The 23172-nt window shown below is 44.8% G+C and overlaps 1 long non-coding RNA gene across 1 annotated transcript; it reads right to left on the bottom strand.

The window, feature by feature from the left end:
• Positions 1–20030: 20030 nt before the first annotated feature.
• LOC144690153 (uncharacterized) lies at positions 20031–22157 on the bottom strand. The gene is made up of 3 exons (XR_013578774.1): positions 22042–22157; positions 21797–21897; positions 20031–20077 (listed from the first exon to the last, which is right to left on the bottom strand). It is a non-coding gene; the product is annotated as an uncharacterized LOC144690153 (long non-coding RNA).
• Between the last annotated feature and the right edge of the window lie 1015 nt (positions 22158–23172).

Here is a 23172-nt window from a genome sequence, read left to right as displayed (position 1 = left end):
TAGCACAACGATCGCGAGGATCCCAATGCAAGGAACTGGCTCTGTGGATTCGGTGCAGGGCGGGGTTACAGGCAAGTCTCCACAGCGGCTTCTTCGTGGCTGGCTTGTGCTACCGGGGCAAGGGCGACAGTGTCAGGGAACAGGGAACCTCGGGGCTAGGGCAACAGTGCAATGGGGGGGGTCACGGCAGCATAGACTGAAGGCTGCACACTAACATGTGACATGTCGGGTAGGGGGTGGGCGGAACGAAATGTCCAGGCAAATGGAAAAAAATGTCAAAGGTGAGCATTCTTTCGCAGCTGAGACCATCTAGCTTGAGCTAAATTGACATGCTTGGAATCAGGCTAGTCAGCAATTGTGCCCACTCAAGCAACACTGATTCCTGAGAGTGCCAATGCTTACTCCTCTACTTTTAACCCCTCGTGCGCAGACTTCAAAACCAAATGAGTGCTATGGTGCTTCAGATCCATTGGGCGACTGGGCAAGTTTCAGGATCCCCTTGGGACAGGTAGACATCGAACACTGATACAGGGGTGCGTTCCTGATCCCGAGCATTATGTTTAAGCTGATGTTGAAAAGTCACTCTCATGGTCTAAGCAAACCACGAAGCCTTGGAGTCTAGGTTAGGAAAATGCCTGCGCCTGAGATGAGAGTTCAGGGTGCAGTCGAGTGGTCGAAGCTGTCGTCACTCGGTCATGTGGTTTGGGGCGGTGGTGGGTGGAGTTTTGGCCAACTATTATGCACAGCAAACACTGGGCATCCATGTAGCCAGAACGCTCTGATAGGCCGAAAAGGGCCATGAGAGACAGCCAATGACTTGACCAAGTGTGATCTTTAGGGGACATTGCTCATGTCTCTCTCTTTGATACTGCAGTGAGGAAACTATAAGGAACATGGAACCTGGTGATCTCGCTATCTGCCTGATTGCTTATAGACAGGAGAGGAGAGCAGAAGGAGAAGAACGCGATGGAGGCGCCTGGCTCGCCAAAGGGAGGGGCAGAACCCTGAAGACCAAGGGGTGGCATGGCCTCCTCTGCACACAGAGGATGGGCCCCCCCCTGAGTTGTTGTTCATAGCCATCTCACTAGAGCCAGGGTCCACAGACGGCGCATGTACTATCTGCAGATGATTGAGAACCAGTGTCGCTGATGCCTGTGCATGTCAAGGGAACTTGTTACTCACATATGCCACCTTCTGCAGGATTTGGTGCCAAGGGGACTCGGAGGGCATCCACTGCCATGGCAGTGAAGCTGACCGCCGCATTCAATTTCTACGGCAGTGGCTCCTTCCAGGGCTCAACTGGGGGCCTGTGCAGAATCTTGCAAGCCTCCACCCACAAATGTATCCAAGTGATCACAGACGCTATTTTTGCCAAGGCTCACACCTTTGTCAACGTCAACAGAGATCAGGCGAGCCAGGAAGCAAGAGCGCTGGGATTTTCTCAGATTCCTGGATGACCGCATGTGCAGGTGCCATCAACTGCATCCACGTGGCTCTTAAATTTCCCTGGCAACGAGCAGTCCAGCATGTGACTCCCATATACTCTCTCACCCTCTCAATGTTCAGCTGGTCTGCGACCATAACAAACGGATCATTCAGGTTTGTGCAAGATACCCTGGAAGTGTCCAGACTTGTATATCCTCAGCAGGCCTCAGATCCCTGATATCTTCCAGAGACAACACAGGCCGCAGGATTGGCTCCTCGGGGACAAGGCCTACTGCGGAGGATGTGGCAGATGAAGCCTGTGCGGCGGCCTCAGACTGCTGCTGAGAGAAAGTAAAACGAGGCTCATGCCGCAGCCCGGAGCACCTGAAAATGAGGTTCCAGTGCCTCAACAGATCTGATGGAGCACTCCAGTACAGTCCCCAGATGGTGTCACGCATCATCGTGGCTTGCTGTGCGCTCACAACCTGGCGATGCAAAGGGCGGAGGACCTGGATGATGAAGTGATGGAAGAGCTGCACATCTCCTCCGATGAGGAGGAGGTCAAAGGGGATAAGGGTGATGAGGTCCAGGAAGGCGAGGATGCCGACAATGAGGCAATTGCACTGGCCAGACGAGGCAGGCGCACTCATGAGGCTCTCATGATTCCAGGAGGATGATGACAAGATGCAGTGAGGACACCCCTGAGATCTTCACATTGTATCTGGGAACGCCTGACAGCTGTCTGGCTGAGGGCAGTGCACATACGCTGTGTGGAGATGGTCATGGAGATGCTGCTGAGATACAGCGGCCACCTGGGCTTTAACAGCTCTTGATCCTTTGGCAGGCTTCATCACCTGTTCCCTTCAGCACCACACCTTCACCTGTCAGGAATGGTGTCGAGATGGGGGGCAGCCCCACCTCTAAGGTGCTAAGAGCACACAGAGAACATCATGGAACCCAGTGACACTTGGGTACGAGATTCTTGCAGCAACACAAGCCACATGGAGGTGCAGGCATCACTGATCTGGACTTTGAAGCTGGACAATCACTGTGCACAGTAGGTTACACACTGCACAGGGGAGAGGCTCTGGACTGCAACACTAGGCTTCATTTTGTGCAGGAACCAAGGTTTCACATCTGATTGACATGAACACTGCTCATCATAACAATGAGCCATAACACAAGGAGACATTCTTTGGTGTGTATTTACAATGGTCAACATTACGTACAAATGATTGACACCCGTCCCCACGTTGTGCAATTACATCCTCTTAACCTTTCTAACCCTGCCGCTACTCTGTCTTGGTGCATCCCCGACATCCACAGCGGAGGTGGAGGCGACCTACTGACTGCTACATCCTGTTGCCTGTGATGACCTTGGCGGGCGTCCCCTGGAGGGCCGAGACCTGGAGGGCCCCAACCTGCTTTCAGGCCCCTGCAGTGTGACTGTGCCACCCTCCTTGGTCCATGGATCTGGAGCTGCAGGGGTCACAGGAAGAGGGGATTCAGATGGGCCGGTCACTCTCGCAGTCACCTAGGGTGATGGCCCCAGGGTGTGCACCTGCTGATCCCCCTCCCTATGGGTGCCCAAGAGCCCCTGGCTGACTCCTTCAGAGGAAGGGGCAACTTGATCGAGCTCAAGGTGCCCTGCCCCTCCTCTCACGTTGACACTGATGGATGCCAACAAATGCCTCAGTGATGGAGTGCAGCTCCTGCAGCTGTGCAGGGCCAATGTCCTGGACAAAGGCCTCCATGGTGGCACCATTGTACCAGTGTTGACCTCGGTGCGCTGTCATGCTGGCGCTATCACCTCGCTTTCAAGGCGGACAGAATCCTCCATTGTGCCTTGTAATCTGAGGAGTGCAGCAAACAAGCTTTCCAGATGTTTCCGAGCTTGCCTTTGCAACTCTAGCAACTGAGGTATGGCCAAGTCCAGAGGCTCCTCATCTGGCTCTGACTCAACAGATTTCAGGCCTCCAGCAGTCCTCCAAGTCCCGGGAACCTGGGAAGTCCCTGCTGCTGCCTGCTGTGGATCAGGCAGTGCGATGTGCTCACCAGATTGTGACCCCGAGGCTACTCTAGAAGCAGGTCCCACTGAGGTGCGTGTCTCTGAGCTGGAGGAGGGTGTGGGTGAGCGCTGTGACAGGTCTTCAATGTCAGTGTCTGCAGATTCCTCTTCCGTGGTGTCCTCAGGGCTGTGGTCGAGGACCTGGTTTGTGGCCCTCCTCAACTGAATCCCACATATGTGCCTGCAAAAGAAACGAAAGATAATTAGTGCATGGCAAAGGCCTGGGAAACAGGAAACATCACTTACGGGATGGTTGTCTGCTGAATGTTGCAGTGCTGGATCCTCACTCGGTTGCGCACCGGCAACCTCACCATCAGAACATGAACGGTCCACATCCTTGACGGCCAGCTGAATTGCTCCATGTTCAAAGCCTGTCATGACCTTGAGGTCGAGCATTCCTCCACCAGTCTGAGACCACTCTCTTTTGTTGTGTGCCAGCTTGTCCTGCATGAAGACAGATGGGGAGAGTGTAAGCAGGATGCCTGCCAGGCCAGATGAAAAGGATGCCTGGCATGTGTGGGTGGGTGAGTGATAACATGGACAGGATGAGGACACAATCCGAAAGGCTTTTGAAGGTGTGTGTGAAAGAATGAGTGCTGATGCCCCTTGAGCCAGCAGTGAGTGAGATCCCTGTGGATGTGTAATGGGTTTGTGAACGTGCGTTGAGAGCGATGAGAAGAGTGACTTACCCTGGCGGAACAGAGGAGATCATTCATCTTCTTTCGGCACTGGGTGGCTGTCTGCTTTTGGAGTTTGTTGGTGTTGACCACCGTTGCCACAGCCTCCCATGCTGGATTGGTGTCCTTGCCTGCTGGTCTTTGCCCAGAGTGAGGGTAGAGGCCTCCACTGTGTCCAGTAGCTGCTTAAGGGAGGCGTCACTAAATTTAGGGGCAGCATGTTTCCTAGCTTTGGCAGCCATCAGTTCTCAGCCGTTTCCTATCCCTTGTTAGAGTGCTAGCTCTGTGTAGGGGTGCCCTTTAAATATGGTGCCTGGATTACTGAAGCTCTGAGGTCACAGCGGGGTGGGTGAATCCGAGGTCACCCTGCCAGCGATCCAATGTAAAACCCGTGCCTCTGATTTTTTTTAACAATGTTTCGCACAATATGGGGTGAAATTCCACCATTGCCATCAACCCATCAAACACTGATTTTCCTGCCTGATATCGGACTGCCGATTCCAGAGAAAATTCCGCCTCTCAACTTCATCTCTGTGTGCTCCCGATGAGGTCTCTCGATATGCTCAGTGCCTTCCCAAATAAACCTTCTCCAATTTAGTTGGTCACAAGCCAGGTTCCCATGCATTGGTGGGAATGTTTGACCACTTCAGAGATGCTTTGAGAACATCTCTAAGGTGTTTCTGATGTTCTCCTGGAGTCTCCTGCTGCAACCAAGTTCCGAGTAGAACAATTGCTATGGGAGTCTGGTGTCAGACATATGAACAACATGTCCTGCCCACTGGAGCTGGTTTTGAGTGATTAGCGCCTTGATGCTGGGAATGTTGGCTTGGGAGAGGATGCTGCCTCGTACCACCTTTCCTGCCACCGGATTTTGAGGATCTTGCGAAGGGAAGGCTAATAGTATGCCAAATGCTTTAAGGTATCTGCTGTAGGCTGTCCGAGTCTCCAAGCATATCAGAGCACGAGGATCGCTGTTGCCTGGTAAACCATGACTTTAGACTCATGTTTGAGATCCTGGTCCTCATTATGCAACAGTATACAATATCCCCATTCCCCAAGCACCTGTATACCTCTGTGACTTCCCCAACCACTTTTTCCCAAGGGAGCATTAATGCCAACAGCCTGACCTGCACAGCTAATGCAAATTAGACCAGGCATTGAACATGCAACTGAACTGCTGATGGAGCAGTACTACTAATATTAGACTGCACCAATGCAGGCATTAGTAATGCAGCAATATGAAGAATTCAAGATAAAAGTGCCTTGCTTGAGAGCTCCTGACTCTACAATTTCTGCTGTTGACACACTTTTACTTTGGACTTACAGCACACGCTAGTCAGATAGGATATTTAATAAACCATTTATCGTTTGAGAGGTGCACAGGATTTTTTGTAGTTCTGGTTGTTTTGTTGCTTCACAAATGCTAGGGTAAACATTTCATAAAGACTGGAAACGAGTATGAAAATTAGGAAGAATTGAGTATGGAAGTCATCATGGTCCACATCATGGAGCCAATGATAAGGGAGGAAAGGCCAGAAGCTTAACTCTTGGAGTTTAGAAAATTAGGGAGCAAATTTATGAGCAGGACTCCAAGGGTGATAATCTCTAACTGGCCCAGGTAACCATGTACAAGAATAGAGAAGGGTAGTGAGATTGGGATCTTAAGGGTTAATGTTGGGAAGACAGTTTCCATTTTATGGGGTATCAGTACCAATTCCGGGGCAGGTGGGGTCTCTCCCACTAGAATAGAGCACTGAGCAGAAAGAAAGTAAATAAACTGGAAAAATTAATAAATTGGGGAAGTGAAGACTCATTAGGAGGGAAAAAGGGGAGGGAAAATGAAAAGCAATCAGAACAAGAATGTAGGTAGAAATAGATATAAAAAGAAAAGAAAGGTATTTACCTAGCACCTTTCATCAACACAACCAGTGAAGCGCAGTATTGAAGTATTTTCACTGTTATAATGCAGGAATTGTGGCCACCAATTTGTACACAAAGTCCCACAAACAGCACTATGATAATGACCAGATAATCTTGTTTTGCGATTTCGATTGAGGGATAAATATTGGCCAGGACATCAGGGATAGCTCCTCTGCTCTTCGGAATAGTGTCAAGGGATCTTTTACATCCACCTGAGAGAGCAAATATCTCTTTGAACAGACAACGCCTCCAACAGCATCGCACTCCCTTAGTACTGCACTTCAGTGTTAGCTTTGATTTTTATGCTCAAGTCCTGGAATGGGACTTGAACCCACAATCTTGTGTCTCAAAGGCAATTAAGAGTGATACCAACTGAGCCGGGACTGACACATATGGGAAATATATAAATAAGAAGTTTAACAAAAAGGATAACATGCAGAAAAGGTGAAAGGAAGCCGAGAAGGAAAAACAAATCAAGCAATTATAACCAGGGGAGAGATTAAGATAAACTAACGAAGTGTTAGCTTGGAGAAAAAAGCAAGAGAAAAGCAGAAATGTGAAATAAAAACAATACAAATTGCATGCATTGTAATGCTCAGAATGTGGGAGTGGGAAGCAATTCTGTCAGAGGAAGGTATATCTTTAATAACACTAACAGAAAGTTGACTTCAAACTGAGGTGCGGAGCAGGATACAATGCTTTTAGTAGGGACAGTATAGGTAAGGAAGGACAAAGAATGGCAATATTGATGATGGAGAGATTACATGCTGTAAAGAGAACTGATGTAAACAAAAAAGAGGTTCAGACAGAGTTAACATCACTAAAGAGATCAAAGAAAAACAAAGGGATTGTTTAATTTGTGTGGTTGTACTCTTGCACCTCCCCCACCTCCTGCTAATTATGACAAGGAAATGGAAGAGAACATCTGTAGACAGATCAGAGAGATCAGTAAGAATAAGGGCCTTATTGTTCCAGGAGATTTTAATTGCCTTTTCACTGTGTTACAAATATGAAATTTGTAAGATTGTTATGTTTTGTGGCAGTCTCTTTAATTTAGATTGAAATGGAGGAATGAACAGGGTCACGTGTCCTGTCCTGAATTCCGCCTGACAACAAGCTTGGGTGGTTTGGCTGTTAAAGGTTAAACAGGGGCCCAGGTTACCCTGCTGGTTAGAAGGTGCAAGCACCAAAGCTTGGGGCAGCCGCCGCAAAGGCGCAATGGGGAAAGGTCCCTGTCTAAGACCTTTCTGCCATAGTGCACCGAGGGACTGGGAATTGTTTAGAGCCCCTCAGGCTGTACAGCTCACAATGAATGTATGCATTGAATACTAGTTGTATTATAATTGTATTGAAGCACCTCAGAATGCAACATGATGTATGTTGATAACTCCAATACCATTGTCTGATTGTCTGTAATGACCATGTTGAAATGATTGTAATATTCATTGATAGTATTGATGCACCTCGTGATCCATGTGTAAAAGTTGAATCTGATTGTACTTTTTGTGATGGCGATTTTGAAATGTTTTGTAATGTTCTTCCAGATATTTTATGAATAAAATATATTTTTCAAACAAAAACAGGGGCCCAGGTTATCTTGTTACAAGCAAGGTACAAGCAATTTAAATCAGCTGTGCTGAAAGTAGATAGACTGTTAGGGCAGAACTTTATGACAGTGGGATTTTACGTTCCCGCTGTTGTCAATGGAATGGGCCATAAAATTCTGCCCTTGGTCTCCAAGTCACAAGGAGATGTTAGGAATGTTAGGTTTTGTAAATGGTCATACTTTCAACTATCCATTTAATTTCAAGAGAGAATGGAATTGGCATTGTAATGTTCAGTTGTTCTGTGTTTGATTATATGGCCGGAATTTTCCACCCCCCCCCCACCCAGCGTGAGTTTGGCAAGCCATTGAGATCTCCGTTCACATCAGCAGGACCGGAAGATCCCGCTGGCATGAGGGATTGGAAAATTCCGGCCTATGAGTCTGTTTACTATAGATTTTTTTTTCTTTATTCTTTCATGGGATGTGGGCATCACTGGCAAGGTCAGCATTTGTTGCCTATCCCTAATTGCCCTTGAACTGAGTGACTTGCTAGGTCATTTCAGAGGACAGTTAAGAGTCAACCACGTTGCTATGGGTCTGGAGTCACACATAGACCAGGAAAGGACAGCAGATTTCCCTCCCTATAGGGCATTAGTGAGCCAGATGGGTTTATACAACAATCAATGATAGTTTCATGGTCACCATCGCTGAGACTAGCTTTATATTTCAGATTTATTAATTGAATTCAAATTCCATCAACTGCTTTTGTGGGATTTGAACCCATGTTCCCAGAGCATTAGCCGGGTCTTTGGATGACCAGCCTTGCGACATCACCACTATTCCACCATCTCCCTGTATTGATGCTTTTTATCTACTACATTGCCAAGTTTTGTATCATCTGCAAATTTTATCAATACTGCTCCCTGCACCCAAACCTAAATTATTTATTAAAATTAAAAAGAGTAAAATACTGCCCCTTGCCAGCACCACTGTAAGTCATTGCCTAGAATGAAAAACACCCATCCTCAACCAATCCGTCTGCATCCTATCACTAAACCAATCCTATATCCATAGTTACTTTCCCCTTAATTCCATGGCCTTTCACTTTTATAACAAGCCTCCTGTGTGGCACTTTATCAAGTGCCTTCTACAAACCTACGTATATAGCATTAATACACTCTTATTCAAACTTCTTTGATTCATCAAAAGATTCGATCAAGTTAGTCAGATATGATTAGCCTTTAACAATTCCATGCTGGATTTCCTTAATTAACCCATGCCTTTCCAGAGAAAAGTTTATTGTAGCCCGATAGTCATTTCCAATAATTTCCCACCACTTACGTTAGGTTGACTAGCCTGTAGTTTCCTGGTTTATGCCTCACCCCTTTCTTGAATAGTGGTATAACATTAGCAAATCTCCAAATCTGTGACACGATATTCCTGTTCACAAAAGCAGGGCAAATCCAATCTGAACAATTACCCTATCAGTCTATTCTCAAGTATCAGCAAATTGGTGGAAGGAGTTGTTGACAGCACTATTAAATAGCATGTACACAGCATCAACCTGCTCACCAGTGAACAGTTTGGATTCCGCAGAGCCACTCAACTCTAGACCTCATTCCTGGTCTTGACTGAGCCATGCCCCTGTTAATCCAACCACATCATAACCCCATTTGGCAACCTTTGCCTACAGCTCACCAACCTTATTAGTTACACTACAGATATTGATGTGCATATAATTTAGTAACTCCTTTATCCCTCTTCCTATTTTCCTCAACCTAGTCTCTGAATTTTTTGGGATATTTCTAATTTTATTACAGTTTATATCTCTCAATCCCCTGATTTCGTTGCTGCTCCTTTCTGCTATTTTCCTGTTCCACTTGCCCTGCCAAATTAGTTTAAATCCTCCCCAACTGTACTCATTAATGTCTCAGCGAATATATTGGCCCAAGCACTGTTCAAGTACAACTTATCAATCTTGTACAGGTCCCCCTTCCCCCAGAACCAGTCCCAAATGCCCTAAGAATCGAAAACTCCCCCTTCTGGACCATCTCTCCAGGAAGACTTACTATCTTCCTGTTTCTATGCTCATTAGCACGTGGCACTGGGAGAAATCCTGCGATTACAACCTTTGGGAACCTGATTTAATCTTTTAAATAGGAAGAAATGTGTGAAAAAAATGTGTTTTTGTTAGAACAAAGGCAATTAATATTTGATTGGGGTTTAAAATTATGAAGAAATGGGAGAAAGTAAATAGAAGCAGACTTTCCGGTGATTGAGGGGCCTGGAATGAGGGGACAAGGATATAAGCTTAAATTTAAGCAATTTAGGACAAAGCAGGAGCATTTTACTTTTATAGTTGGAGTGTTGAGGCTGTGAAATGTATTACTGGAGCTGGTGATTGAAGCAGAGACCAGATCTACATGTAAGATAGATTTAGTAGGCGGTTAATGGAAAAGGGGGATAAAGGATATGGGTAAATGTCAGGATCATGGGATACAACCGCTGCTTGTTGGAGGATATATACCAGCATAGACAGATTGAGTCAAATGATAAAAACAAAAAGCTACTGCGGATGCTGGAAATCCAAAACAAAAACAGAATTACCTGGAAAAACTCAGCAGGTCTGGCAGCATCGGTGGAGAAGAAAAGAGTTGACGTTTCGAGTCCAACATGACCCTTCAACAGACCTGTTTCTGTTTGTAACTCTCGTTGTTCTATAGGTTGGGTTAGGGCAATTGTCCTCCTTCTCCTGGAACAGAGAAGGAAAAAGCTCAGCAATGGTTTCCACTCCAGAATATAATCTAGTCACTCCTGCTGATAAAAGTGAATATGTGGATGTTAAATGTCTAGGAACAGTAAGAGGTTATTTTAGGCCCTATGATCCCATTCCTTTTTGATGGAATGCTGGATGAAGACAAGGTTGGATTTAGTAGTGGTGCTCCCATGATAAAATAGTCTCTAACACCAATTGCCTAAGTTCACAAGTGACTCGTTACCATTCAGGCCAGGGCCGTGCGGCTGGTGCCTGCAGACCCATGCTCCACCAAAAGTACCTGCTTTCAAAATTCATGGGAAAAGTCATTTTCAAAATTAATAGCTATTCCTACTGACAACCACAGTCAGATGGGGTTAGAGGGAGTGATTCTGATGCATTGCTGAGAAGCACATTAAACTCTGAGTCACTCCTACTAAAGTCACAGGATCCTGAATGCAATCTTACAATCTTTGTGTGGAGACAAATTCCTGAGAACTCTTAATATTTGGCAACCAAAGTACATTGTTTATGTTGAACCAAAAAAGAAAGCAGTAAATAAAGATTAGCCGTAGCCTGTATTGGTTTCTTTTTGCAATTTGTTTCTTTAATGATTTGTTCTGAGTGGACAATTTAATGCTCAGCAAATGGTTCCAGTCATTACATGTTGCCATAGCGTAGCAATACAAATGGAAAACTTTACTAACCTCTAACATTCATTGTTACATTAATGGTCTGGAGATTATAAAGTTTTAGGAACCGCCACGTACCATGAGAAATGTTTTTGTTACAGTAGATTAAACATTGCTTCGAGCCTCTTGAAGCATAACATAGCATGCCACAACTAAAGGCCCATCAACTCCTGTCAAGAAAGAATAGTCCATTGTACTGAAGTAACCCAAGATAATTTATGTTGAAGGGTGTGAAAGGAAACTTCTGCTGACTCAGGTATGAGGTAATCAGAATCGGGATGTTTTTTACTCTGGAAATCAATTAACACTTAACCACTAGTCATCCACAAAACCACAATATAAGCTCTTAGTTATAAGGATTTCTTCAGATTCCTACTGCAAATATGTGAATCAAAATTGGTCAATGGAGGGAAATTACATGACTTAGTGTGTGAGCCACATGTGTTAGTCAGCTTTACATCAAAACTGTAACAATTACCATTATTGTGTCATATTGATCTAGTTTCTGCATTTGTTTGAGTGAGCTTTCAAGCCTTCACTTGTATTGTCTTCATCCACACTTTAGTGGCAAAAAGCTCTCAAAACTTTGTAAAGTTTATAACAACCAAGGACATTTCCCATCCAGAAATAAACAGTGCTTATAAAGACAAACACCACATTTTGACAGCATGGCTGGTTCCAGAATATTATGATTCATTATCTTCTGCATGTTATGCACATGTTGCTTAGCTGTAAACGTATCTTTGCCTTCAAGGGACTAGCAAGTAATATAAAAATGGACAGTTAGAGCTTCTTTAAATATATAAAAAGGAAGAGAGAGGCCAAAGTCAAAATAGGCCCCTTAGAGAATGAGGCTGGGGAAATAATAGTGGGGGACCAGGAAATGGCAAAGGAGTCGAATAAATACTTTACACCAGTCTTCACTGTAGAAGACACTAATAGCATACCAAAAATGCTAAGTAATCACAGGGCAAAAGGGGGGGAGGAAATAAATACAATAACTATCAGTAGAGAAAAAGTACTAGGGAAACTAATAGGGCTAAAGGCCGACAAGTCACCTGGACCTGATGGGTTGCATCCTAGGATATTAAAGGAAATAGCTGCAGAGATAGTGGATGCACTGGTAGTAATCTTCCAAGAGTCCTTAGATCCTGGAAAAGTCCCAGATGATTGGAAAAACTGCCAATGCAACACCCTTATTCAAAAAGGGGGGAAGACAAAAAACAGGTAACTATAGGCCAATTAGCTTAACAACTGTCATTGGGAAAATTTTGGAGTCTATTATAAAGGATGTAATAGCAGAGCATTTGGAAATACATAATCTAATCAAGCAGAGTCAGCATGGCTTCATGAAGGGGAAATCATGCCTGACAAATTTATTAGAATTCTTTGAGGAGTTACAAGCAGGATAGATAAAGGGGAACCAGAGGATGTAATATATTTGGTGGCAGAGAGTTGGGATATGGGGAACATTTTCAGAATGGCAACCTGTAACTAGTGGAGTGCCACAGGGATCAGTGCTGGGGCCACAATTATTTACAATATAATTTATGACTTGGAAGAGGGAAGTGAATGTACTATCACCAAGCTTGCAGAATGACACAAAAATAGGTGGGAAGGCAAGTGGTGAGAATGTCACAAAGAGTCTACAGAGCGGTATAGGCAGGTTAAGTGAGTGGGCAAAAAACTTGGCAGATGGAAAATAATGTGGGAAAGTGTGATGTTATGCACTTTGGCAGGAAGAATAGAGGAGCTGAATAGTATCTAAATGGAGAAAGACTGAAGAAAGCTGCAGCGCAGAGGGTTTTAGGGGTCCTTGTGCATGAATTCCACAAAGCTAGCATACAAGTTCAGCAGGTAATAGGTAAGGCAAATGGAATATTGGCCTTTATTTCAAAGGGAATGGAGTATAAAAATAGGGAAGTCTTACTAAAACTATACAAGGCACTAGTTCGACCACACCTAGAATACTGTGAACAGTTTTGGTCCCCCTACCTAAGGAAAGATATACTGGCATCGGAGGCAGTCCAGAGAAAGTTCACTAGGTTGATCCCAGGGATGGAGGGATTTTCTTATGAGGAGAGGTTGAGTAGGTTGGGCCTGTACTCACTGGAGTTTAGAAGAATGAGAGACGATCTTATTGAAACATATAAGATTCTTAGGGGTCTTGACAGGATAGATGCTGAGAGATTATTTCCCCTTGTGGGAGAGTCTAGGATTAGAGCGCATAATCTCAGGGTAAGGGGGCGCACATTTAAATCAGAGATTAGGAGGAATTTCTTCTCTCAGAGGGTAGTCAATCTGTGGAATTCTTTACCGCAGAGGGCTGTGGAGGCTGGATCGTTAAGTATATTCAAGGCTGAGATAGCCAGATTTTTAATCAGTAAGGGAGTCAAAGGTTATGGGGAAAAGGCAGGAAAGTGGAGTTGGGGATTATCAGATCAGCCATGATCTCATAGAATGGCAGAGCGGACTCGATGGGCTGAATGGCCCGACTTCTGCTCCAATGTCTCATGGTCTTAACCATGGACCCAGTGCGCAATGTATCTATGTCCAACTAAGTAAAATACAGTGCTACCTGTAATATAGCTCTGGCATTGCCTAATCTGCCTCATTTGACCTATATATCATCAATACTTTAGCTCCTTGAAGGTGGAACAAATGAGTGAAAAATATCAAAGGAAACTTTGCTTTTGTGCTATGGAGAGAACACTTGCAAGGGATACTTCATTCTGTCTGATAACTGAAATGATGCAAACCACAATAAGTCTAAAAGAGCCCTAAGTGACCATTTCACTCCCGAGCATAATATCACATATGAAGCAATCATAATTTGCCAGGCTAAATTACATAAAATGAATCTGCAGATGACTATATTCACTATTTATCAAATCAATATATCAGTTTGGTAATGAGAAATTAGACAATCACAGAATCACAGAATCACAGTGCAGAAGAGGCCCTTCAGTCCATCGAGTCTGCACAGACACGTGAGAAACACCTGACCTACCTACCTAATCCCATTTATCAGCACTTGGCCCATAGCCTTGAATGTTATGACGTGCCAAGTGCTCATCCAGGTACATTTTAAAGGATAAAAACAAAAAGCTACTGTGGATGCTGGAAATCCAAATCAAAAACAGAATTACCTGGAAAAACTCAGCAGGTCTGGCAGCATCGGTGGAGAAGAAAAGAGTCGACGTTTCGAGTCCACATGACCCTTCAAAGGATGTGAGGCAACCCCGCCTCCACCACCCTCCCAGGTAGTACATTCCAGACCGTCACCACCCTCTGGGTAAAAAAGTTTTTTCTCACAGCCCCCCTAAACTTCCTGCCCCTCACCTTGAACTTATGCCCCCTTGTGACTGACCCTTCAACTAAGGGGAACAGCTGCTCCCTATCCACCCTGTCTGTGCCCCTCATAATCACAATGATAATATGTTTTCAAGGAGTTAGTTTTTCAATTTTTTCGTGGGCAGAATGTGGTTGTGGATTGACTGCCCATTAAACATTCTGCCAATTTTATATTCAACTGACTTCACAACACTGGACAATGCTGAGCTTCTTCAGTTACACCCAATCAGTTGAGTAGCAAGTATAAACTGGACTGCTGAATTTGGTGCCTTATTTTTACAGCAAAGGCACTATTTGTTTTCTTCAAGATAGATATGCAGTCTCTCTATCTTAAAGAAAGGGAGGGAGGTAATGCATTCCTTTGAGTACTGGGAAGGATGACTAAGAATTTTCAATTGAAACAAATACCATGCTGTGATTGCATAACTTGCAACAAGCAAGGGTTTTTCCTGTCAATGAATAGTAAAGTCAAAAGCAACATTGTCAAGATGCAGACTATCAATGCTAGGAATGGAACTATCCATTTTTTTGCAACCAATATTGGATCAACTACACTCAGGTAAGTTACAACACAGCTTAGGTGCATAATAAAGCTCCGTTTACACTATCCCAACAATGTATTTTATTAATAGTTCACAGGAATTCCCATTCTTGTTCCAGTTAAGTGAAACAGTGGCAGATTAAGTATTGTACTGTGAATTTACAGCCACTGGGAGGTGAATTGAAATTGCTCAACTTCATCTTACTCAGGACCCCCAAGAAAAGGTCTCCAGTGCCCTAAATTCTACCAAAAAAATTCAGATAAATAACACATTTGGTCATATCCTCTGCTCAGTAAATGCGAATGTTATCCTCCTTCATTTCAAAACTGTCTGTAGGTATCATTAGCGAACTCACAATACTGCCCAGCAAATAAAATAAAATTAACCATAACAGCAAGAGGAGAAAAAAATTACACGAATGATTCAACAGTCTGGACTTTCATCAACTTCAAAACAACCTTCACTTGGGAATGCCATTAACTTAAATATATCAACAAAAATAAAAATAGCACAAAACAATTTCAAATGAACTTTAGTTAATATACATGAAGTGATTGATTACTGAATGAAGACATGTCATGAGAGCCTTTCTGTGTTAAAGTGTGCAATTGTCAGAAATGATTTCTATTCATATATGTTTATTATGAAATATAATAACTGGAGCTTCAAGAAGTAAATAAGACAGTGATATAATCTGAAATAAAATGTTTTAAATCTATTATCATTGCTAATAATTAAAGTGGTTATTATTGCATTCTTAATCTTATTTTGATAATGTTAGTTTCCATCCCTTTCATTTTAGATCTGCACCATAGGTCACTTTTTTTTGGGATTTATGAATAGACATGAAGGACAGCAATGTATACAGCATTCTTAGCCTAGTAAAGTGTCCCAAGGAATTTCATAGAGGCAGAGCCAAAGAATAGAATTCAAGCCAAAGAAGGAGATATTAGGAGGAGTGATCAAAATCTTGGTCAACAAATTGGGTTTAAAGGAATGTCTCAATGGAGGAGATGGAGGTGAAGGGACAGAAAGTTTAAGGAGGGAATTCAAGAACGTGGGGCAGAATTTAGCCCTTGGCTGGCGGGCGGGCCCCACCGGCTCGGCGGCGGGCGGGCAGCCGAACCCCGCAGCCGAAACGGGGCCCGCCGCCATTTTGAGTGGGTGGGCCAATTAAGGCCCGCCCAGTGGCCTGCCCGACAGGAAGCGTTATGCTATGCGCTTCCTGTTCCGGGCGGGGGAGGGAAATCCCCAACTGTCAAAGTGCGCTCTTTCGCGCATGTGCGTGAAAGAGCGCACTGCTCCCTGAGGCAAAGTCCTGTCTCAGGGAGTTTAGTGAAAGGTAAGTAAAGTCAAAAAATAGAGACATTTTAAAATTATTAACATATCCCCCTCATGTGACAATGTCACACGAGATGGGACATGTTGACAACAAACTCATAAAATTTATTACATTTTTACAAAACGGTAATGAAACTTCATCCCACCAGTGGATGACGTTTCATTAATAACCTACAGGTCGCTGGGGCTCCTGGCCTGCACGCCAGCCTTAAGGTTGGCCGGGTAGGGCATTTAACTATCTTAATGAGCCTGTCAATGGCCTTAATTGGCCATTGACAGGTCGGCGGGTGGACAGCTGATTTCGCTGTCCACCCGCTTTCCTAAAAATTTAAATGGCCCGGGATGACTTCGGGGATTCCTCCTGACCTCATCCCGCGTCATTTTCCCCTTGGCGACCGGGCCCCGCCCCCAAATCGCCGTGGAGGAAATCCTGGCCATGGTCACCAATAACAGAACAAAGAGATTGGGGGATTGGGGGGGATGGTGTGCATGAAAAGAGACAGCCAGGGAAATGGAGAGTACAAGGGGCTTTTAGGGCTGAAGCTAGAGATAGGGAAAATTGAAGCCATAAGGCCATTTAAACTAGAAGATGAGCACTTTAAATTTCAGGAACTGGGGGGCTAGGAGCTAATGTAGCTCATCAGGGACAGGCGTGATGGTGAGCAGGACTTGTTACAGTTTAGGATACAATTGAGCAATAGAGTTTTGGTTAAGATAAAGTTTATGAAGATTTGAGGATTGGGGACCGACCAGAAAAATATCAAAAATCTGAAGATCAAAAATGTATGGATGAGAGGCACGTGATGTTACAGATATGGCAGAAGGCTTACTAGGACTTGTTTTGGAATTGAAAACTCAGTTCAGGATCAAATAGGACCCTTAGGTATGTAGGAAACAGTCTGATTCAGTCTGAGGCAGTGGCTAAGGTGTGGGTTAGAATTGGTGGCAAGGATATGCAGTTTGTGGTAGGGAATGGAATGATGCCTTTATTTATTATGTTTAGCTAGAGGAAGTTGAGGCTCATCTAAGATTGCTTAGCTGCCTGAAAATACAGAGGTAGTAGAAGGGACAAAGTTGACAGTGGAAAAGAAAAACCTGGGGTCATCAGCCTTCATATTGAAGCTGACTCCATATCTGAAAACAGGGCAGCATGTAGATGAGGAGGATGAAGAAATTCTGAATGGTAGTGGCTTAGTAGATTGTGAAGGAAGTAGCCACAAAACTGTCCCGATGTGATGTCCACACAAGTGCATTTTCCAGCATGAGTCACCAGATGGCAATGAGGAGCAGAAATCCTGGGTGATTTTGCCCCTTCCCAACAGGGGGAAATATAACCAATCGTAATGCCCCTACTGCCAGAGAAGTCCCCCAGCACAGGGCCAACAGAAATAGCTAAAGCTCGATTCTCCTAGTTTATTTCAGTATGACACTGGGCAGTGTACTGGCTCACAGATCACCAGGACATTATCTATATAATGGTAACGTACCTGAATCAGCCAAATAGCCTTGGTCAAACAAATTCTATTAAAAGTGCAATATAACATTCATGATTTTTACAGGGTTGAGGAGGAAGGCTGCTTGAAAAGGGTCATTTTGTATTATTAACAATGTGCAGCTGAACTTTTTAATCTTAAAATGTATTGCCTAAGACAATTACAGACACCACTGGTGACATTCGTAATTACTGGAAATGGACATTTGCCCATTAGTTCTTCTCTATCAGTAGAAATTTCATCAGCACTCAGTGGCTTATGAATAGAGCTGTGTTTGGGTGAGCCTGTTCTCTCTTTCACTTGATGTGAGTGAGCATCACAGCTGCCTGCTCACATTGCTCTTAAACATGTAACAGATACTACACCGTCTGGTAAAGTGTAAGTGGGGCCTGAAAGTATAACACCAGCACCCAGTTTAAGGCACCTGGAGTAATTTTAGTTACATTTATTAATATCAGGTTAGGAGAAATCAACTTCAAGCTTAAATCCAACCTTAAGCTGCTTTGACCCACTATCCTGAAGTGTCCAGTTGTCATTGTTTCTACCAGTCTTTCATGCACCCGATGTTTATATGATGGAAGTTCTGAAAGGAAACACAGAGAGTATACGATGAGGGACTGTGGAATCATGTTACAGGCTAAAAACTTGTCTGCGCCCATTTTCAGGCTCATGGGTCACGAGTTGTGATCTGCCTGAATCCAATCCCACTGAGCTGCAGCATGCTAACTTTGAGCTGCCTCTTTATTTCCATGATTGAGCGTGCAGTTGAGTATCACCTGCCCTTCTAGCTGGCTGTATTCTCAATGGGGGGGTGGGAGCCTACACCCTGTGAGTGAGCCTAGCCTGTATTCCAGCTAGCCTCCAGCTCTTAAAGGATACCAGTGCTCAAAGGGGAATGGAGCTCAGCTATCACAGCAGCCAAGAAGGTTACGAAATGTGCTGCCCCAGGGGAGGCAGTGGCTCGGTGACCTCTCTCAGGATGACAGTATTTGTTCTCCCACCACTGTCACTCCTCCAATGCCCCTGCTGTCGTCTTTCAGCCAGCCAGCCCAGACTGCTGCTACCCATGTCAAGATTGTGCAGTTGTATGTTGAGACCACAAGGCCCAGAGCTGCTTAAGGGTGTCCTTCAAGGCCTTCTGCAGCCTCCTCCAATAAATGTCAACAGCCTTCCACCAGCCAATTATCGGGGTAGCAATGTGAGACCAGGAATTTGCAGGGCCCCAGGGAGCATTGTGGGAGGCGGGGGAAGGTTGTAAAAGCAAGTGGGATAGCGAGGGGGGGCATGCCCATTGCCTTCCCATCACTGTTGACTTTTTAACCAGGGGAATGCCCCAGGTGACAGACAGTCTTCCCACTCTTAGGCCAATTAAGGGCCTCTTCCTGCACATTTAGTATTTTACCACTGTGGGTGGGTATTTCATAAAGTTAGGAAACCACAATGAATACTGTGGTGGGCTCCTTGCGGGCTTGGCGGGGGTGGACCTTCCAGTTGGGCACTCTGATGCCCATGGTGGGCCTCCCCACCAAGCAGCAAGCAGCAAGGGCTACCCGCTGAACAGCTTCCTGCTCCAACCCGCCCTCCCCGTCCTCATTGGGGCTTGCCTGATTGGTTCTGGCATGCCCGACCCGACTCACCCTCATTTCAGGGCATCCTCCATCTTTGCGGATCCCAGTCGGCTGTGGTCTCGGTGTTGACCACTGCTTGCAGTGGTACTGCTCGGGCTAAAGAGTTGACAGCCCGCCGATTGACTGGCGGATCTCGGGGGTGGGACTTCATCTCTTAAAGGGAGAGAATCCCCCACTGCAGGCAGTTACTTGCCTGAGGAATGTAAAATTGAATCAGCACTACCATGACCAGCCAAGGCAGGGTTGGCCCTGACTCCCCGCCACTCCACCCCGTAAAATCCTGGCCCATTGGAGCACTATAACAGGCAGAGGCACACACAGGACAACTCTAAGCAAACAGAATAGTTCATTTTTATTTGTACAAATGGATCTGTTGCTGGTTAAAAATGTTATGGAAACATTTTTGTTGATTTTTCTTTATTGCAGCACTTGGACAAGAGGGCCCTGTGATGGAGTATCCAAGAGAGTTGGGAACGGAAGGGGTAGTGGAGCCATGGTGGTGAAGGGCTGCTCTTCTACAGGAAGCAGAGTCTGAGTGACGCTCCAGAACACTTTGTCCAAAACGAAGAGGTCCTGGATGCCATTCCCTGCCTTCTTTCTCTTCCTCCTCCTCCTCCCAAGGTGGTCACTGGACGCCTAGTGGCAATAAGCTGTGCCCTCTTGTTAGCAATGTTAGGAAAACACAGCCGACTCCTACCGATTTTGACACAAGCTTTGGAGAGTATGGTTGGACTTCCCCCCACCTCCCCCACCCCCAACCTCCACCAGCCCCAACCTCCACCACCCCCAACCTCTCCCACCCCCAACCTCCACCAGCAATCTGGGTATTGAAACTGCTGCTTCATGATCTTGCTGGTGGCTGCCTGGCTTTCATTGTATACCTGGTATCTTTGAGTGGCAGAGTGGGGGACATCAGCCTTGGGTCGAGGGGATATCCCTTGTCTCCAAGCAGCCACCCTTTGGTTCTTCTTGGTGGCCTGACGATGAAGGAACGGCAGACTGTCCGAGGTTGACGGGATGATGGCTGCTGCCAGGATAGTGGGCATTCACCAGCATAATGTGCATGGTCAAACATCAAACTGGATGTTAATAGAGTGGTAGCTCTTGTGGTTCTTGTATCTCTCCTTGTTAACATGTGGGGCCCACAGAGCTACCTGTGGGCAGTTGATGGTTCCCTGCGCCATTGGAAATCCTAGTATCTTGGCAAAACCATGTGTCCGCATATCCTGCTTCTCTCTTTAGAGACAAAACAGTGCAATTGCTTTTCCTCACATACAGGGTCACAGTCACCTGTCAGATGCAGTGATGGATGGCAGACTGGGAGATGTTCACTATGTTGCCTGCTGCCACCTGGAACCATCTGGAGACGTAGAAATTGAGGGCCAGAATGACCTTGATGATCGCTGGGAGCAACGCCCTCACCCTGGTGTGAGGGTCCAGGTCCTATTGATGGAGATGGCTCAGGTCTGTGAGCACCTCTTTGTTGAATCTGAAGGCCTAGGTATTACTCATGGATGAGGTGCAGGTGGAGGAAGTGCTCCCTGAAAACCTATGGTGGGTAAGACCTTCTATGGGAACCCTCCACACCCACCCTCTTCACATCTTTCCCTCTCTACATGCTGTGCTCCATTTGCCTGTCATGTTGCAGACCCAGAGGCACTGCAACTATAGCCCCCATTCCTACTACAGACTTGGTGTGGACAGGTGACCAAATCCTCTGTCCTCCTGGTATGGGTGCATCAACTGTCCACAACAGCTCCAAAAATAATCCACAGTGTTTCCGCAAATGTTGCTATCAAAGAAATAAGTCAAAAGCACCTCTCCTGCAAGTTGGATTGCTGGTCTTTTAAATAATGCTATTGTGAGGTCTTTCATGCATGTTGCTGGACAAGCCCTCGCTAGCATCTTTCTCAATATGGGGTACTGCTTGGGCATGTCACATTTATATAGCTATTTAACATATTAATAAAGTGCTTCATAGTAGCTACTATCAAGCAAAAATTGCCATTGAGCCACATAAAGAGATATCAGGACAGATGACCAAAATGGGAAATGAGGTAGGTTTTAAGGAGTGTCTTAAAGGAGGAAAGAGAGGCAAAGAGGTGAAACGGTTTAGGGAGGAAAATACAGAGCTTAGGGCTTAGACAGTGTAGTGATTAAAATCGGGGATATGCAAGAAGCCTGAATTGGAGGATAATAATGATTAAGAATTTTTAAAAAGTTTTCTGTGCTAATTTAGCTTTTAAACCCCCAGCTCTATTAAAATCCCAAGGGACTGAACAACATTTAGTTGAGAAAGGCTATATTCTATAAAGGGACTGCTGAAACAGTGACCTAATGCATTCTGTCATGCACCTGTGTAGGTCAAGGCTCCTGGTTATGTACTCATCTGTTTTGTCAAGAGAACACAGCTTGGACCCAGACTGTAGTCATCTGAATGTGGCTCCACTTCAGCCCTGTAAATAGGAGTTAACATGAAGTTATAGTGATGGCAACTGTAAACATTTTCTAGTCCTTACTGGGATGATTTATTCTATCTGATCATTACTTGCTGCTTTGCAGCAACATGCAATTTTGTTTCAAAATACACCAATACTTACAATTTTCAAATAGGTTGAAACCATATTTTTTCAGCATCTATATATATTTTAAAAACTACTAAGACCAAGTTGATTCCTCTCATGCTAACCCATGCTGCCTATTTAGTGGTGAAGAGCCTGTAGAAAAAGATCATAGTGTATGCTATTCATTATTAAATACACTGTGTTCTGATCCCACAGTCCTACACCACACCCAACCACCCTGGACTGTGGTTTAAATGCAATGTATTGTGCATGCCCCCCCAGTGAACAGTGTGAGCATATTTGAGCAGCCAATGTCTCCAGCGGGAACACTAATCCACCAAAATGTCTTCTTGGCTCTAGATCAGGACATATGCCTATTCTTGCTACAGTATTGAATATTAATGCCATGAAGGCCACCCAAATAGAAGCCCACAGGCTTAAATTCAAATCTTGCACTTGATTCCCAAAAGCCTTTAAGTTCCAACTCCTCCCCAAGCCCCACCATACAGCCACAGAAAAATAGATAGTACATAAATAAAATATCATCATGGTTGTGATTTATTCAATTTTCATATCACTGAAAAATGTGCTTTGTAGCTCTTCCATTGCTAATACAAATGATCCGACACATTGATCTAGACTCTATAAAAGCTACAAAAAAACAGCTGTCATTCTTACCTTTATAAACTGTGGGTAGATTTAAGATTTTTAATGCAGCGAACAGGATATACCCCATCCCCCCTGCATGCCTTTGTCACCCCGTTGGTAATAGAATCGAAAAGACCACTAAATTTTAATCTGTAGCTCCATGCCATTATTTGTCAAAGGTAGATCTAGCCAGTCTGGATGTCATATAATCTCCTCTTTTTGAATGCTGCCCCATCCATCAATCATTAGCCTGCTACACTTGGATTTCTGCAGTGCATTCAAATAGATTTTCAGATTTTACAACCTGCACTTCTCTAAACTGATATCGGCATGATTGAATTAGCACCTCATGCATAGGTTAAGGATAAGTCCAGTTTGCAGTTATAATAGGTCAGATTTTTCATTCAGTAGTGAACTAATGGCTCCAGCCAGTCATTACACTTTCACTTACCAATATTCTTTTTATGGGATTTTGCTCTGGAGGTTGCCCAGCAGCCTGAAAGAAAAAGCAGTGCCCAC

Source organism: Cetorhinus maximus, chromosome 14 (assembly GCF_964194155.1).
Source record: "Cetorhinus maximus chromosome 14, sCetMax3.hap1.1, whole genome shotgun sequence".
NCBI lineage: Eukaryota > Metazoa > Chordata > Chondrichthyes > Lamniformes > Cetorhinidae > Cetorhinus > Cetorhinus maximus.
Note: the sequence above shows the minus strand (reverse complement) of the source record. Positions and strands in the feature narration are given on the sequence as shown.